Consider the following 17,990-nt stretch of genomic DNA (forward strand, 5'->3'; position numbering starts at 1 on the left):
TGCTCGGGCTGGTGCCACCCCTTGGCGCGGCGCGGCTCCGCGCGCCCATCCTCCCGCGAGGAGCGGGGAGCCGGCGCCGCGCTCCTCCTGGCGTCGGCTGCCTGGCTGCCTGGCTCGGCTCCCGAGTGCCGGGGAAGACGGCTAGGATGGGGGCAGTTCGGGCTAACCCGGAAGGAGCTTCCCGCACCCAGGAGAACGGGGAGGCGCAGGCGCGGCGGCGGCGGCAGGCGGAGGAAGGCGGGCAGCTCTGCGGGCTCCGGGAGGCACCAGGAGCGATGGCGGCGGCGGCGGGATGAGGAGAAACGGGGATGAAGAGGAGCGGGGAACCCTATGAGGTGACGCAGGGCGGGGGAGCGCGCGCGCGAGCCCACGCACCACAACTCGGGCCCAAAGCCCACCTCCTTTGCTGTTTACAGCAAGGTAAGTGGGTTCTTAAAGGCGCAGGCGCCCTTGCGGGGAAAGCTGGGGCGGGGAGCGAAAGCGGGAAGATGGGGACCAGCGGCCGCGCTTGGCGGCGGCAGGAGCGCAGCACCTGGTGCCTGCTTGTGGCACACGGGCAGCAAGCGGGAGCCGTGGGTGCGTCATATGCGCTTTGCCGTTTGAAATGGCAGCAGTGACTGGAGCGGAGGACAGGGGAGAGGAAAGCCAGCTGCTCCGGGGAACTCCAGGCTGGAGCGCTTGATCGACCCCTGGGGTTTCTTTGGCCCTTGAATGCCTCCATGGCCTTGGGAGTTCTCTTCGGCCTTTCCATCGCTTTCCTGCACCCACTACATGTACAGCACATGCAGCATTGTACCCTGTTGCACAGCACGCCTTATTTTGGAACATGACTGGGCCAACAGTTGTGGGTGATGCATCAGCTCCGTGGTGTCCCACAAAGTGAAATTTTGATCTGGGAAATCCTATTTTCTTCCTAACAGAAAATAACTGAGAGCCAGTGTGGTGTAGTGGCTAGAGTGTTGGACTGGGAGCCCAGCAATCTGGATTCTAGTCCCCACTCAGCCATGGAAGCTCACTGGGTGACTTTGGGCCAGTCACAGACTCTCAGCCCAACCTACCTCACAGGGTTGTTGTGAGGATAAAATGGAGAGGAGGAGGATCATGTAAGCCGCCTTGGGTTCCTTGCAACAGGAAAAAAGGCGGGATATAAATGCAATAAAATAAAATTAAAAAATAAAATAACAGTAACTTTTAGGTCCTCCTGACCTCTGAAGTGGCCTGGTCTGCTATTCCCTTGTTGGTCCTATTCCACATGCATCCAGAACAGACCATTTCTCTCAAGGTTAACCCTTCAGGATGTGGCCACAAGCTTCTCCTAGTCCCCAGCTATTCATGGTCTTCTGCTCTGCCCAGTTCCTTGGTAGTAGCACCGCTTGCTGGAAGCTCTGCCAGAACAGCACATCTGGTGTTTCCACTTTGACTCAGGTGGGGTGAATTGAAGTTCTAGAGTTGCTGCCCAAAGAGGACGTGTGCACCACAGTTGCACACAGCCATTTTGCTTGACTGCTTCCACGTGAGGAGGCCGATCCAAGCCCAGTCCGGGCACAAAAAAGATGTGTGGTCGGCACGGGGCGCTCTGCTGGTTGTCCCACTCCACTGGGGCGTAATAGAGCAATGCAAATACAGAAGTACAGACACTGGCAAAGATCTGAGAAGCAGCTTTGAAGGCAAAAATGATATATTTTAGGAACACAAGTTGTATGGGCACAATCCATCAGGGAGTTGTTTTGTGCAAGTCCCACTGAAATGACTGCACTACTTCCATTCATTTCAATGAAACATATGCATGACAACTTCCTGATGGATTGTGCCCTACATTTTGAAATTTCACGTTATAATAATGGAAATATGTTTGCTATTTTCTTCTGTGATGATGATCTTTGAAAATAAAACGATGATGCAGACCTAGTATTAAATAAATTTGACAAAGGGCCATTGGACATCGGCTAGCTTATCAAAAGCCCAACTTCCCCTTGGTATCTCTATAAGACACACGTCTTCCTTCAAGATTTGCAGCTCACCCAAACTTCCACAAGATCCCTGTGATTCTGAAACACCTTGCCAAGAGATGGTCTTAGCATTTGCTGAAAAGGACCTCCTTAGGAGATACTCAAATCATCTCCATCCTTTATTTCTTGTGGTTTAAAAAATTGACTGGCTGTGCATGATCTAGGGATCATTGAAAGTGAATATTCATCTGTGCATGAACATGTAGGTTAGATGGCTTGCAAATAGCTATGTTGTTGTTGTTGTTCAGTCGTTCAGTCGTGTCCGACTCTTCGTGACACCATGGACCATAGCACGCCAGGTCTTCCTGTCCTGCGCTCTCTCCCGGAGCGTGCTCAAGTTCATATTCATTCTTTACAGCATCGGATTTTCTTTTCACCACCAGACACATCCACAGCTGAGTGTCCTTTCGGCTTTGGCCCAGCTGCTTCACTCTTTCTGGCGCTACTTGGAAATACCCTCTGCTCTTCCCCAGTAGTATATTGGACACCTTCCGACCTGAGGGGCTCATCTTCCGGCGTCATATCTTTTAGCCTTATAGGTGTGATTAAAAGAAAGACTTGTGGGGGTGGGGGTGAGAGAGAGAGTGAAATTATGCAACAAAAGATGATGTGTGGCAGAAATTAGGGAAGGAATGTGTGTGTCTTCACCATATATATTACAGTCAGTGTGTAGGCGACTCATAGAAGGCAAGGATGCAAAATTCCTACTAGGCTGCATTTAGTCATCTTTTGGCAACAACATCCAGTTCAGGTATAAACGTCTCAATCAATCTCTTTGTTGATAGCGTTTAATTGCATTTTGATGAATTCCACCCAATAAAATGCACACTGCTGAGTTTTATAGTATTATCTTTGCCTGAGGGGGGTGGGAAGGGAAATTGTCCTAGGGAGCTAGCAATGTTTTCATTGTCATGGGCTTCAACACTTATCTGACACTGTCCACGCCAAACAATGCAGCTGATTCCTACACTGCTCCAGGGGAAGATGACAGTGCATGACATACTTTGTCAAACATGGCAGGATTTACTCGTGCAGAAAAACCTAGGCTGATAAAGCCTGGGAAGGAGATAAAATAAAAAGAAGAGGGGCTGAAAGCCCATAAATAACTCATGAAGAATTTGAATACCAACATCATCAGGGCTATAGACAAGAAAGACAAGATCAATGATGAAGTCTGGATGTTTTCTATTATACTCTTCTAATAAATAGCACGTTTTACCCCAGAACCCTCCGGTTAGTCAAGAGTGTTATAATCATCAATTGTCTCCAAGCTATGATATTGAGCAAATGTTTTCTCTGTTCGTAGAGCTACACTGAAGGACAGCAGTTTTGCCATACAAAGGATCTTGTGTTTCATTTCCTACAGGGAACAGGGGGCTTGAGCTTGGGTTGAGACCTTGGGTCCAAATTAGAATCATAGAATAGTAGAGTTGGAAGGGCCTACAAGACCATTGAGTCCAATCCCCTGCTCAATACAGGAATCCAAGTCGGAGCATCCCCGACAGATGGCTCTCCAGCCTCATCTTGAATGCCTCCAGTGTGGGAGAGCCCACCACCTCCCTAGGTCATTGGTTCCATTGTCGTATTGTTCTAACAGTCAGGAAGTTTTTCCTGATGTTCAGGCGGAATCTGGCTTCCTGTCACTTGAGCCCATTATTCCGTGTCCTGCACTCTGGGATGATCGAGAAGAGATCCTGACCTTCCTCTCTGTGATAACCTTTCAAGTCCTTGAAGAGCGCTATCATATCTCCCCTCAGTCTTCTTTTCTAAAGGCTAAACATGCCCAGTTATTTCAGTCTCTCTTCATAGGGCTTTGTTTCCAGTCCCCTGATCATCTTTGTTGCCCTCCTCTGAACCCTCTCCAGCTTGTCTGCATCCCTCTTAAAATGTGGTGCCCAGAACTGGGCACAGTACTCAAGATGAGGCCTAACCAGTGCTGAGTAGAGGGGAACTAGTACTTCTTGGGATTTGGAAACTATGCTTCTATTAATGCAGCCCAAAATGGCATTTGCCTTTTTTGCAGCCACATCACATTATTGGCTCATATTCAGCTTGTGATCGACAACAATTCCAAGGTCCTCCTCGCTTGTAGTGTTGTTGAGCCACGTATGCCCCATCTTGTCACTGTGCCTTTGGTTTCTTTTTCCTAGGTGCAGAACTTGGCATTTATCCCTATTAAATTTCATTCTGTTATTTTCTGCCCACTGCTCCAGTCTAGGCAGAAAATAATTCCAGCTCTGCCATGAATTTATATGGTGTCCTCAATGGGCAAGTTGCTCTCAGTTGTCCATTTGGTAAAGTGGACTAATAGAGACAGGGATGGGAATATAGGAAACTGCAGGCCAGACTATCTATTTAGCCCAATATTGTCTACCCTAGTCTTCTCCAACCTGGTACTCCCCCCAAGTGGATTGGACTACCACTCCCATCATCCTCAGACAGCATGCCATGACTGTGTGGCTGGGGGTGATGGGAGTTGTGGTTCAGCACATCTTGAGGGCACTGGTATCATGTGCTCTACCACTAAGCTATGGTCCCTTCCCCACAATCTACAGAGATGTAACTACAGAGCTGTTGTGGCTGGCTGTCACATGTTCTCACAATATGTACTCATGTACACAATGGCACAGATGAAAAAACTGGCAACACACATGTGTGAATTGGCCCCAAGGCAGCAGCAGTTTATAGATGCTGAAGCTTAGTGCAGCAGTGGTGTCTTTGGTGATTTCCTCCTTCCCTCTCCCTGCCCCTGAAAGTGGGTAGAGCCTGAAGCTTAAACTAATCCATAGGACTGGAGATGTCAATTTGCACCTTTCACATGTAATCTTCAGGTGCAGTTTTTAAGTGGATGATAATATTTCACCCCAAAACACTGCCAACCCAGCCCACTCCGGGACTACGACCCTCACCATCCCCTGCCACTGTGGCCATTGTCTGTGCTTTCTGGGGTTAATGGAAGTTGTAGTCCAACATATCAGGAGGGCATTGGGTTAGGGAAGGCTGCAGCTTTTGCATTATCCAGGTTGTTGCCTATTTGCCTGAATGCTCCTGGGTATGATTGCTTGGCTGTCTAGAAGTGTCTCTGTGTCTGCACATACCAGGGTGTGTCTGTTTTAATTCTGTGGAATGAAAGCTCCCTTCATACACCTTGAATTAGTATGCTTTGGCATTACTCAATGGATAACCTACACAGGTCTGGTAAGGTTACAAAATTCTGCTCAAAGTTCTTCTGGTTTTTCTGAATTGTATGAGATGCTACAGTCAGGCTCTCTAGACCACCAAACTGACAAGAGTCTCTCTGCCCCATCACATTTCCGTGGGAGGCATAGCTGATATCTAGAAGGCTTCAGAGCTTTTTTACCCAAGGTTGTTAATTGGCTGTCAATCCACTGTATCTACTTTCACTTTTGTTGCAGAATTGAGATCCGATCCGAGCATTGCACAAGGAGTATTTCCTTTCCTGCTTTTCCACTTCACAACCTCTAGGTGGCACTGTGGTATAGTGGAATAGAGCATTACGCAAGAGGAAATCACACTTTCTTTGCTTTCACAATTAAAGGAGCAAACCTATGCATGTTTAGATAGAAAGAAGTCCTACAGTTCCCAGCATGCCCCAGCCAGCCATGGGAATTGTAGGACTTTTTTTTCTGTGTAAACATGCATAGGATGGTGCCCTAAATGTGGCATTTTCCCTGCTTTAAAAAACCTCACCAAAAGTGCTGGTTAGACACAGAAGCAAAACTGGAGGGTCTTGACGTCATCTGAAGAACCCATAAACAACTATGAGTAGGGAATGACAAGCACACAATAAATGCCTCATGTAGAAAAGGCATCACTCAGACACTGATATCACTAGCTGCATCACACTCTCTGCAAGGCTGCACTCTATGAGTCCTAGATTTCTGCTATTATTGAACCCAGGTCCTCCTGGCAGCAGTCTGGCCTTAAAGCAGGGGTGGGAGAACTTTTTCATATGAAGAGACTTTGTGCCATGGAAAAAGTCAGTTGTGTGGTGCCACGGATGGTAGATGGGGCCAGAGCCACTTTCTCTCTCTCAGATACATGCAAAGTAGAAGAGGATGCTCAGAGGAGCGCAAGAGTAGACCTGTAGTGTCCAAAGAGCTAGATGATGCTGAGGGCCACATGACATTAAGCTGAAGGCCACAGATTTCCACTGCAACCTGAAAGGATGGGTGCCGAGGGCAGCTTCTCTCCTAGGGCATGTAGTAGCATCCTGGTGGGGGACATTTTTTATTGGGACTGTGGGGAAGCATTAAACCCCACACCCTGTACATGACAGTCCTGATCCTAGTCACACACACACGATTTATAAAGTAAAAAAATAGACCCATGAAATGCAACCACACATTTGACGTATCATCTAGTTTGGCCCTCAGCAACCTACCATTCACTCCGGTTCCACCCCCTATCAACAGGCCTCTCCCTGTATGTGCTCAGCACACCACCCTTGCAGTCAAAGGTCTTGGGCTACAGGTGATGCCAAATAGCAATAATGCCAACACTTTTGAAATCCGATGATGCCACTGGCAGTGCATATAGTAGGTGGTAAAGTAGTTCTGTATGCTAAATACTTCTCTCTCTCTCTCTCTCTCTCTCTCTCTCTGACCTGGTTCACACAACATGACAAGCCAGAGTGCAGGTTGTTGTTGAACTGTGGGTCACTGTTGAACTGTGGGTTGTTGTGTTGTGTGAAGCCAGCTGCACTAACAAACCATGGTTTGTTAACCAAAAACAATGCAACAACAAACCAAGGGTTCAACATGATTCATGTTGGGTGAACCTAGCCAATCATTCTCCCTCCCTCCCACCCTTCTCTCTCTCTCTCTCTCTCTCTCTCTCTCTCTCTCTCTCTCTCTGTCATTCTCTCTCACACACTGCATGCTGAAGTGGGCAATTTACAAAGTGGGTCATTGGGGGCTAATTCTCTGCTTCTAGGTTTTTTGCTCATTTATTATCTAAAGGGAACCATCAATGTATATGGCACTTTGCAGCATGAGCAAAAACAGAAAAACAAAAAACAAAGGTCACTGCCCAAGGGAGCTTACAATGTAAATTTGACAGTGGAGAGAGAATGGAGGGAGAGGCAAAGTAAGGGCATTAAGGGATAAATGTGAGCAAATGCAAATATGTGTAGCTTTTTTTGTTAACATGAAGATTATTTAGGTTTTTAAAAGATTAAAATCAGCCTGGTAAAAGTCTTGAGGGGGAAAAAAAGTGGGCTCAGGAGAAGGGGATTGGGTAGCTATGACAAGGATATCCCCAGACATTCCTCTGTCTGTGTTTCTATGACTATGTGCTTAATGTTTATGACGATAACAAGACAGTATTTTGTTGACTATACGGACACAATGCAAATGGGACTGAAAGTCTGTCCATGTCCATACTTGACTTGAAAGGTCCATCAGGGTGCTTTGTAGCAGAGCATATGCACATTCCAGGGCATGGCTAGGGGAAAGAAGGAATTTACCCCAGGCTACATGGGATTATTTTGAAACACATAGATTACCAAGAAGAAGACAATTATCTGAGTAGCTCTCCGAGGCTAGCCATTTTAGCTGGCAGAGATCTGAGGAGGCTTCTGGGGCTGATGCTAAAATACAAGGTGAGTTGTTGTTGCTGTTTTTAAAGGAATGTACTGGTAGATCAGAAAGTAGATACTGAATGGGAGAAGAAACCCATTCTGACGCCTGGGCTGCATGCCTCCAGTCTATGGAGTGGTACATCACTTGAATGCTTGCAGTGGAATGTCAGAATGACCAGTCCTGTTTCAGAGACACATCACACACAGAGAGAAATCCCAGTCCATTATGTGACCATCATCCAGTCAGGGCAGAGTATACATTTGCCCAATTAAATATAGGACTGATTCTTAAGTTCCACCAGCGATTCCACAATGATTCTGCAGAGCTGCCAGCTGGGTCCGAAACGCCAGTGATACGGCCGCCATGCTGTACTGCTGGCTGAAGGGGACTTGAGTGACTGCGGACGCAAATGGCATCCAGGATGCCATTGGTGGCCGTAAAGGTCTTAGTTTAAGGTAAATGCAGCCGTAAATGGCTGCATTTAGCTTAAACTAAGACCTTTACGGCCACAAATGGTGTCCTGGATGCCATTTGCGTCTGTGCTTTTAATTCACGTGATAGGGTACACAAATATTTGCATAGCCTATTGCGTGAAAAATATTTGCGTAGCCATTTGCGTCCCTGTTTTACATGATAGGCTATGCAAATATTTGCGTAGCCCACATGTGAATGAAAAGCACAGACATAAATGGCGTCCAGGATGCCATTTGCAGCCGTAAAGGTCTTAGTTTAAGCTAAATGCAGCCATTTACGGCTGCATTTACCTTAAACTAAGACCTTGACAGCCACAAATGGCAGTCAGTCCCCTTCAGCCAGCGATACAGCATGGTGGCCGTATCGCTGGCAATCCAGAGCTGGAGGATCCGGCCGAAGAGGATTCCACAGAGAGGCAGAGGTAAGTGTTCCATTCAGCCACGGAATCCGGCCTCATTGGAGTCTGTGGCGGAATTCTCTGCCATCCCTTCAAGCCAGTAAGACTTATTTGAGAAGGAGTGCTTGATTACAAAGGAGGACTCTTCAAGAGAAGAGGGCTCCTCATTAGTAGGGCCTTTGCCAGAGGGCTATAATGTAACTGCACCTGAGCCCTGGGTGAAGCTCAAGAAGCTTTGGCTGTATAAGGGTTAAATTTCATCCTAGCCAGTGGTGGAACATTGTTCTACCAGCTTCAGTGCCATGTATTCCTGATCTTGCCTTGTGACTGAACCACCATGCTACTGATCATTTAGCTTCATTAGATGACCCTGGGTTCTAGGCTTTGGAGAAAAACTTCTCTCTATCCCCTTTCTCCACATCATACATAGTTTTATACACCTCAGTTGTATTTTTTTTTTTTTTTTTACGTAAACCACCCTGGAAGCAGGACTGAAGGGTGGCATAAACATTCGTTATATAAATTAATAAATGGTATGTAAAAGTACAGAGATATTCATGGCAGATGCTCTTTTGCATTTAAACACATGCACGCATGCGCATGCATGCTAACACCAGCAAATTTCAAAGTTTGTACCTTCAGGGAGCCTGTTCCACATTGATGTCAGGAGCGCCCTAGCTGCCTCTTGCAGTCCCCACCAATAGCCAACTCAGGACACAGACGACGAGGAATTATTTCCAAGACTTTATTCCTTTATGACTCTTTCAGAATACTAGTCGCTAGCGCCAAAGCAAGGAACAGCCCTGGGGAAAGACAGCTGAGTAGCCTAAGCTCCAGGTAAGGCAGTTGGTCCCCGTTTGAAGGAGAATCACGGGAAGACCCTGAACTTATGGGCTAGGGAGAGACCCTCCCTCTTTCCCTTGGGTCCTTGGGACGTGACCGTTGTTTGTGTGCCAAACGAGCAGAGTGTCTCCTTTCCGCGCCCTCCATCTGTCGCCACTCCCTGCATCTGTGCCGAGCATCCAGCAAGCCCCCCTCCAGCGTTCTCTCACTGCCAGGGTCACTATCTATCCCAGGAATGCTGGCAGAAGGAATCTCTGCCAACTGCTGTGCCTGTGAGAGATGAGCAAGCTCGTCTCCCATGGATTGCTGTTCCTCCTCAGAATCAGAACTGCTCTGGGGCTCTATTGGCTCAGTTTCCACCCTGACAATTGATTTGTGTTGTGAGGAGACCCTGCACATCTGCGAGGGAATCCCTATGAGGGTATCCCAGAGGATTCTGGGATGCGTTTTAGGACACATGCTCAACTAACATGGCATGTCTGGTCACATTTTTGTGAGCTGAGAATGCACGCTAGAACACACCCCACACTCCCCTGCTGCTCATTGCGGGGGAAGACTGAGATTGTCGGGCAGCTGTCCCTAAGGAAAGCTTGTCTTCTGTTGCTGGTATTGTCATTGAGGAAGCCCACGGCTCACTGCAACACCATTTGAAAACTGCTGTAAACCAATACGTAGGCATTATAGCTCAATTCTGCCTTTTTTGTGTGTTGCCAAAAGCTGTGTCTGACTTTGATGGGAATTATGGCTAGAGGGGGGGGAAATACTGCCTGTTCCCTCAAGAGTTGAGAGTGATTTCTCTTGCGACTGCTGCCAGGTACCTTGGGTGGAGAAATGACATCAGAGGTAGACTCTCTCATCCCCAAAAGAGCAACCCATAGATCATATCTGAATGGTCTACTCTTCACAGACAGTATCCCCAGGCCTTTCTTTTTGAAATTTAGTGTGTTCAGCAACTGCTGCTAAAATCTGTCAACACTAGTCTAGCTAAACATCATTATTTATTTCCCAATCTTATATTAGGCACTGCCACTCACATTTATTTTATCTTGTCCCCCCAAATTAAAAAAGTGGTTCTTATTCAGACAAGTGGAACAGGAGAAGACATATAAGCATTGCGTAAGTCTTTTGACAGATCCGTCAAGGAAGCAAGAAGAATAATTGATGGTGCAATCCTATGCGAGTTTAGGCAGAAAAAAAAGTGCTACCTGGGGAATGCTGGGAGTTGTAGGACTTTTTTCTGTCTAAACATGCATAGGGTTGCACCCTAAGAGAGAATCAAACAGGAAAACCCTTTCTTTAAATAGAGGTCATATTTCACCAGCTTACAAGGTGACTGATGTAGAACTAATTAAGGGGGACCATTTGTACATGATATAATACTGTCAGGCTATAGCTGCACTACAAGCACAATGTTTTTTAAATGGTTTAGTTGTCATGGTTCAAGTAACCATAGGACCTGTGGCTTTGGGAAGGTGTTGAGAAGACATAGATGGGGATCTTTTGTTGTCCTGCTCCCCTGCTTTCTATTGGATAAAAGGATTCCAGTTAAATTAGGGGAGCCATTTCAGATTTTTGCAGGTGTGTGTGCTGGGTGGGGGTGGGGGGCTTTTTAATAGCAAGCTTTAAAGGAGCCCACTTGGATATATTCAAGATTAAAGGGGGGGACAAACGAGGAATATCTGTTTGGCTGCACTGGCTGTCCATCCCAATTCCTTTATCACGTTACTGCATAATATTAGGAACACAGGTTTGCATTAACGTCGCTCGTCAGGGGGTGACCAAACTGTATTTTGTATGCAGAGTAGACATGTTGCACCCATCATGGACCTGCCATGAATCTATTCTCCATCTATTTCTGTTCAACAGCTGCAGCCAGGCAATAGCAACTCTCCATCGAATAGAAGCCAGCATAGGCCATGGTGGCTGTACGGACAGTACCACAGCAATCATGCGCTCCCCCAAACATGTAGTTGATTTGCAATACTATGCCTGCTTATCTGGGTATACTCAGTGGGACTTACTTCTGAGTAGACATCCATAGGATTGTACTGTTAGTGACCCCTAGTGACTCAAGCATACAGCTTTGATGAATAATACACAATGAACATTTTCTACTAATGGATTGTATTTGCTGCTAAAGCAAATAGACTGGACACTTCTACCAGCATCAGCATTCCCAGTGTACAAAATTATTATTTCCCTTTTCCCACTACAACTCAGATGTGTCTGGCTCCATTTCATTGTTGAGTACTTCCCATATTACGGAGCATATATTTCACAAGCAGATAGCTGAACAAGAGTCCATGACAAAATAAACCATAGCGAATGAATTATTTTCCAAGCACCTCTGGATGCATATGGAGCCATTCCTCAAACATTCGTACAGGCAAAATTTCATGGTTTGCTGATAGTGAATAATAATGGACATGATCAAACAGTACAAGCTGTTCCGATTTCAAACACATGTGCCAAGGCCATGATTTGTCTCTGTATTTGATCAGTTTGCAACTTTGCTTGTTTGCTGTCCTTCATATTTTAATTTAAAACGTTAGATATTAGGCTGCTGGGACAAGAGGAAACATATACATTAACCCAGGGGAATCTCTCGACTAGTTTACAATGTTTGTTTTTGTTCTTATCCTGCTCAGTGGTTAATTTGACTACAAACATACTGACAAAACTGGAAAAGACGAAGGGCATGTTATGCTGACAGGACCTTAAGATGTCTGCAGTTTCAAAAATGTGTAGAATGGTGAGTGTTGCGGGTGGCCCTAACATTAGGCGGGGGGCGGGGCAGCCCATCTCACATGACAAGTTTGGTTTGGGTACCATTATAGGGCAGCAATTCGACAATAATTTTATTTATTGGCAAAGAGCTATGCAGAGTAGAGAATCCCATCCCTATTGAAAAAAAACCCTTCCTGGCTTCAGAGATTTCACCAGGCATCACCACACAATTTCCTGGTTGTCATATGGAATGGCCTAGAAACATTGGATGGTGAGGGAGAGAGACAGATGAGAATATTGGTAGAATGCAGAGTTCTGTGACAAATACCAAATTCTGTGGTTTTGCAGAATCATTAAATGGACAGAGCCATGCCCATAAAATGGGATTTTTTCCATCTCCTTAAAATCAGTTGCTGATACCATCCATCTCCAGTTTTAAGTAATCCTTTGTCATACTAACCTTCTGTTCCAAGAAAGATTTCACTTATAAAATCCAGATAGGGAAGAGATAGGGGTTGTTGTTTTGCACGGTGTAAAATCAGGTTAAAGTAGTTAATTGCTTCTCCTAGAAAGATCTGGGATTTTCAAAATTCATATTCTTTTCCTTCCTCCTTCCAGATCTATTTACTACACATATTGCATTGCTTTTTTGTCAGAAGTCTAAACAATCAAAGACTGGGAATTCACCTCATTGTGGGGAGTAGGAAAGCCAGTCAATTAATAATGCCAGACTATGGCATATTGAATTTGTATTGTTACATCATATCCTCTTGCTTCCTGCATTGTTTTTCTTTCCATTGTGTTCTACATTTGCCACCTGCCTAACTCATCTCACAGAACTTGCTTTCTCTGGGCAAAGAATAGGGCTCTGCTGCTCTCATTTCCCCACTAATCTTTACAGAATGTGTTTATCGTATATTTTTTAGCTAGATGTTAAAAACCTGCCAATCATGATCGGTTTCTGGTGCCATGAAATCAGAAAACACAATACTTGAATTTGTTGCTTTTTGTGGCTTCGAATTTTAATTTAGGGGCTAATCTACACAAGCATTTTATCCTGGTACTCTACCATCTGACTCACACACGAGACATGTGGTGCGCTCCCCTACCCACTGTGCTGATGCTGCATCTCCCTCAATATGCCACTGTTTTCCAACCCACAATGTTTTTTCCCCCTGTGCTTGTGGTTTCCATGTACTACAACAGGGGAGGCAACATGGTGCCTGTGAGAACCGGTGTAGCCCTGGACACCTTTCCTGATGCCCCCCAAAGTGCCCCCATTTCCACTTAAAAAGAAAAAAGATTAACACATTTTCTTAGCAACTGTAGGTTCAAATGAGTTGTTTAGTGTGTTGAGCCTCAGACCCCACCTCTGCCTCATATTCAGATTTTTGGCCAGGTTACTTGTACTTTTCTATGCCTTCCATGGCAGCCATTTTGTACTGGTGCCCAGGACAGTTTCCCAAATTGCCAAATGTACCCACAGGTCCAAAAAGGTTGCCTACCCCTGTGCTACAGAGACGTGTGTTCCACCTAGTGGGATTTTAACTCTTAGAGGTAGGAGTGGTTTTAAAGCTGTAGAACCTATTTTGCAACATTTCCCCCCATCTTCTTTCCCCCTCTCATGTCTTTCTCCTCCTCTTTTCACTCCTTGTTTGTTCCTTGCACTGATTTTATGTGAGTTGCTAGCAAGGAAAAACAAACCAAAACAAACTCCCAAAACAGCATCATGACCTCCCCCCACTTCTCCTCCATGATTTTTGTGGCTATTTTTAACTGTGCACGTACAGAGCTGCAAAGTTCTGAATTACCATGTAATTTATTTTTAAACTTCAATTGCTGTGCACCATCGAAGTGGTGCATGCAGTCAGTGGACTAAAAAAGAGCAGGAGCAAAAGGAAACTGAAATGGCAGCATGCCCTCCCATTTGCCCCACAATTGCATCACTATATTAAGGCTTGTTTCATGCACTTGTGCTACAAATACAAACATGACCTTTTGAATGCCTCCAACTTCTCCCACAATTAGAACACTATGCATTTGTGCATGGCACTTGATTGCATTATAAAAATTGATTGATTGATTGAATTTATACCCTGCCTTTTTTCCTCTTGCAAGGAACCCAAGGCGGTTTACATTCTCCTCCTCCTCTCCATTTTATCCTCACAACAACAACCCTGTGAGGTGGGTTGGGCTGAGAGTGTGTGACTGGCCCAAAGTCACCCAGTGAGCTTCCATGGCTGAGTGGGGACTAGAACCCAGATCTCCCAGCTCCTAGTCCAACACTCTTGCCACTACACTACACTAATGGTGGATACTGTGCTGTCTTCATTACTGTGTGCCCCCAGAGCAACAATGTCATTTTGAAAAAATACCAGCACAGTGGTGTAGATCCTCCCTAGATATATCTCCTCACTTTCAAATGGATGCTATGTTTATGGGCTTCTCCACACCAGGCTTTTTATCCTACAACTTTACCTGGGCTTCTACTTCCGGAATCTTTGCAGGATTAAGGTCAGCTCCTTCACACTCACTTCCTCCCCCCTCCCCCCTCCCCTTGCCTTTACCTACAAGTTCTATATATTTCATTATACAGCCACTAGATAGCACTGCTGTTATAGCGCAAGTCCCCCTTTATACAGACAAATTCAAATCGTTGGGTTTTTTTAATAGCTCATTATCTCAATTTCAGATAAAGCCGCAGAAATGGTTGGAAAGCACAGGAGAGGGGCTGGAGGTTGACGACGTCATGTAAAGGACCTGCAAATTTCCGTGGGTGGCCAGTCTCAATCACAGGATAAAAGCTCCATGTGGAGAAGCCCCAAGTCTTCTCCTTTAATCTGTGTTGCAATGTATCAGCAAAAAAGATACTATATTGCCCTTCAAGAATGGGCAATTGGGATATTATAGTACCTATAGATTATTGTAGGGGACTCTTCATGGCGCTTCCTTTGATGACTATTCAGAAGTTTTTGCTGACTGCGTCTGCAAGCATCTTAACAAGATTGGGTCTCTGGGAGCTTATAACACCAGTGCTCTACTATCTGTACTTGCTTCCCCCCCCCCCCGAGCACAATTTGAAGGTGGTGATTTTGACAAAGCCTAAAATATCCAAAGAGAGACACACATAATAATACTCATTTCACTGTGATCTTTAAGATCTACCAAGAGTCCCTCCTTTGCATCATGAGCACTTAGAGAGTCATTTGTGATGGCTGTCCCATAGTTGTCTAACTCTCTCCCATTTTTCTTTTGTATTGTCTACCTTTTCTTGACCTTGGGTTTCCTCCCTTGTGGACTTTAAGGTGCATGAACCACACTCACTTCTCCATCAACCTGGCCCTATGATGAAGGTGATATATTCTGCATACCAAATTGTCTTCTCATTTGTTAAGGATGATACTAGATTATTGCAGAAGTCCTACAACAACATTTGAAAATTCCTGAGCCATGAATTCAGAAACACCCAGGTTGTCTTTTGATGTCTTTCATCAGTTATTTAGATGCTGGCAAGTCCTCATAAGTAGAAGCCACCCTTCCACCCCACCCATAAGCGTATTTAGCTTCGAAATAAGAAGCCAAACAATATAGACATAATCTTCCCACTCCATTAAAAACACAGTGTAAAAACCTTGGTTCTCCTGTAATGCTTTGCCTTCTTGTATTGTTTCCAAACTAATTATTTTGGAATAGTCCTTGGCTTGGGTCCACCAAACCCCATGATGCTGGAAGATCTGGCAGCTTATGACTACAAACTCACACTCTGAACAGTCTGTCTTACCAATTGGTTCCATAATTCACAAAGCGTTGTTTCTTTAGCCCTGTTCACATATCCATCCATGCAGAAATGAATGTATGGAGGGGGAACAGAATGGAGCCAGGTACATATGTCATTGCAGGACTGTGCTCTGCAGGAGAAAAAACACACAATCTGCACCAGCTCCAGTACAGTAGACGTAGGAACGAGTGGTGGCTGGTGGCTTCAATGTCAGTGGGGCAAAGAATCTGCTCTGGGTTTCAGTCAAAACCAGTCAGAACTTTAAAGGAGCTATCCACTGTGCTCTGTTCATACATTTGGATGAACACATATAGGTCAGAGACAGCAGACATGATGGGACAGTCCAGGCATGCACGCTTGAAAGCTGCTGTACAGTGTGCTGCCCCACTGACATCAGAGCCACCAGCCTCCACTGGTAGGAACAGAGAAAGCTGCCCTATACTAAGGCATACCACTGGTCTATCTAGCTCAGTATTGCCTACAGTGATGAGCAGTGACACTTCAGGGTTTCAAACAGGGGTCTTTCTGTGTCATGACCCCAGGTCTGGAGGACCAGCATCACTCCAAAGGTGACTCTGAGCCCAGTGAGAACCTGGTCACCACACTCCAGGGAAGACCCTCAAGAACCCGTGATACATCCCCAGAGCCAAGGACTTGGCCCTCCTATCAGCCTTGACCCCCAAGAATGACTCTCCCAAAGCCTCTCAGGTCCTTCAGTCATGTAGGAGTGTAAGGCTACAGAAATGAGCATGGGCCCTTTGAGGCTGGAGATGGCGCCCAGTGGGAGGTGGAGCTTCCCGGAGACCTGAGCGGGCTACTTAAGCTGCTAGCCTCTTGCTGGAACAGCAGCGCCTTTGCTGAGGAGCTGCCCTGGCCTATGTCCAGAGTGTTATTAGTCTCTGCCTTGCTGTTCTTCTGGCATAACTGCTGGCACAACGTGAGCCTCGCCTTGCCAGGCATCGCTTCCTGCTACCAGAGCCTCCTCAAGGGCCTGATTGACTGGCTGCTTCTCCCAGGACCCAGCCCAAGCCAGGGGACTCTCCACCCGTCCCTACCTGCAGATGCCAGAGCCCGAACCTGGGACGTTCTGAATGCAAAGTGTGTGCTCCGCCACGCCACTGAGCTACAGTCCGTTCCTTCAGAGGTACATTAGTACACACCCTAAGTGCTCAAACCTCTTAGAAGACATTAGCGGTCTCAGCCTTCCCCAACCCGGTGCCCTCCAGATGTGTTGGACTTCAACTCCCAATGTCCATGCTGGCTGGGGATGCTGGCAGTTGCAGTCCAACACATCTGCAGGGCACCAAGATGGAGAAGGCCAATCTAACAACAACCATGCAATTTAGGCCAATATTGTTACCCCCATATTACAGAGGATGGACTGCTTCTCTCCCAGCCAGATGCCAAGGCTGCAAATGAGCCTGGCTGGGGAGAAGGGGAGGAGGAGGCTTCAAAAGGGTGGAAATGGCAGGCAGTTCAACAGCCCTCCCGCTGCTGCTTCTCCCCTGGGACTGCTGCTGTGTGCCTGTCTGATCTCAGACCCTGCTGATGGACTCAAACCCAGACTTTGACCTCAGCTTGGCTAAGATCTCTGAGCTGGGACTACTGCTCCTGTTGGGTGCCCCTTCACCCCCCTTTACCTGCAGTGGTGGATCGATACAGGATGGCTGTGGAAGCTGGTGGCTCCAATGTCAGTGGGGCTGTGAATCTGTGGTGGGTTTCAGTCAGAAGCAGCCAGAACTCTAAAGGAGTTATCCAAGGTGCTGAAACTATGGATTCACAGCCTCACTGAAATTGGAGCCCCAGCCTCCACTGCTGGAGTGCAGCATACGCTCCCCTCTTGGCCACATGGGGCTTCCTCTCCCATCGGGTATGCACACGCTGGAAGTCCAGCGTGAAAACCTCAAGGAGGGAGGTGGTGCATGGGACAGATGGCTTCCCTACACTCACTTGCATGGCAGGGCTCTCCTGCCCATGGCCCCTTGCCACGCTCAGCTGTGGGCAGCAGAGCTTGGTCTCAGAGTTTGCTGGCCCACAGCAGAGCTTAGGAGTGTCTGAGGTGGGGATAGAGCAACAGGACGCCTTCAGGCGTGCAGGAGATAGAGAGCTTTTCTAGGCAAGGCTGTTAACCTGATGTATCTACTTCTGGTTTCGTTGCA

At 46.5% G+C, this 17,990-nt stretch overlaps 1 long non-coding RNA gene across 1 annotated transcript; it reads left to right on the forward strand.

Annotated features, from left to right (window-relative positions):
* The first annotated feature begins 191 nt into the window (after positions 1–191).
* Positions 192–15,698, forward strand: LOC146357432 (uncharacterized). The gene is made up of 3 exons (XR_014789669.1): positions 192–420; positions 11,975–12,078; positions 14,746–15,698. It is a non-coding gene; the product is annotated as an uncharacterized LOC146357432 (long non-coding RNA).
* The last annotated feature ends 2,292 nt before the right edge of the window (positions 15,699–17,990 follow it).

Source organism: Heloderma suspectum, chromosome 1 (genome assembly GCF_057233095.1).
Source record: "Heloderma suspectum isolate Gila_16-S chromosome 1, 16-S_ref, whole genome shotgun sequence".
Taxonomy (NCBI): domain Eukaryota; kingdom Metazoa; phylum Chordata; class Lepidosauria; order Squamata; family Helodermatidae; genus Heloderma; species Heloderma suspectum.